The sequence below is a fragment of a genome, unplaced genomic scaffold (assembly GCF_019419815.1).
Source record: "Pyrus x bretschneideri cultivar Hongxiangsu unplaced genomic scaffold, Pyrus_bretschneideri_v1 Contig56, whole genome shotgun sequence".
NCBI classification, from domain to species: Eukaryota; Viridiplantae; Streptophyta; class Magnoliopsida; order Rosales; family Rosaceae; genus Pyrus; species Pyrus x bretschneideri.
Genome location: NW_025999794.1, coordinates 1,161,175 through 1,162,682, shown reverse-complemented (window position 1 = coordinate 1,162,682; position 1,508 = coordinate 1,161,175).

Here is a 1,508-nt window from a genome sequence, read left to right as displayed (position 1 = left end):
CTTGATCAAAGAACATTAAGATGTTAGAGTTGATGGGCGGTGGTTTATTGATTGAAGCCACCATTTGGGGGTTCTTGCACACTGCTTTTCTTTTGCTTCAAGTCTTTTCTAGATACTCTTATTCCTCCCTATATGCAGTTGACTCTGGAGAGTGTTTTTTCCCAAAGCATCGACTAGACAAATACCTTAAAGCTTTCTGGATTTTTTGTGTCGCATTTCGGGAGTAAGTCGTTGGGACTGTGCACCTGGGCTCAAGGCAACAATTATTATTGGGATCTTGGCAAGCGTTGCTTAAACCATTGGCTCCTTAACGGGAGAAGGTGTTTGAAGGTCCTTCACTTGCATCTTAAGGTCGGTGAGTCTCGTTGGTTCTTTGGTTTGCGGGCTCTTTTGGATACCTTCTAAAGATAAACATACCTCCATCAAATTCTCCCATATCTGATCTATGACAAAAATTCAATTGTTCTCGGGGTCAATGTCATGCAAGAGACGGCATGGTGACAGCGTGATCGCTTAGCTTGCCTTCAAACGGGTAAAATGATTTGGTTTGACCGTACTGAATCGCCATAAGTTAACGATCTAGAACGTGAGTTTAAGCCAGTTCAATAAACATAAGTGCATGTTGTTGCGCCCTTGTTGGTCTATTTTCATTGCCATTTGTGAAGCGGATGCTGATGGATACAAAAGTTTGTTCAACATATATAGAAAGAGAAATTTTCTACTTAATAAACAAGGGCAATGGAAAAATAGGTACTCAGTGCTCAATTTTTATTTATTGCAATGATATTTTAACCCATGTTTTATTGTTTAAAAAAATAATAGACATGTTATTTAATTTTGTATAGAACTATATCTATAAACCTATTTTTATCTTCTACACACTCCTAATATTCGATCGTTGGATCGAATAAATTAAAGATGATTAAAGGACAAAAATTAATAAGAATTGTGGAGATGTAGAAAAAGATATGTGGATAGTATTCTTAATTTTTCTTGGGATTTACAAAACAAAGAACATGCGACATTTTTTTTTTTATTGGGCCATATTAAAAGGTGAGTATATGAAGTGCTTACTAGTGATATATTGTACCCAATATTGTAGTATGATACATTCTACCTAATGTTGTTACTTTTATGGTTAATTCTCAATAAGGCCCAAAAAGGATTAAGGGTATTTTAGCCACGGCAAGTGGTCTGGTGGAAGTGTGATAGGATTCCAAGTTATGGAGGCTCCTTGGTCATGGGTTCGGTGAATAACAAAAGTAATTTCCTAGTTTAAAGCTTTGGGAGGATGCGTGCCATTTTACTGTGGTCAGAGGTGGGCTGATATGCCTTTAGCCTTCCGAGTCCTACTGGAGATTAATCCTACCCTTCATGGTGTAGAATACTTTAGGCTTTGGCAAAAAAACAAAAATAAAAAAAATTCTATTTTCAGAATATATTTAGTATTTTTTTTATTTTTATTTTTTCATTTTTTTTCAAAAAAAAAACAAAATAGGAAACATATG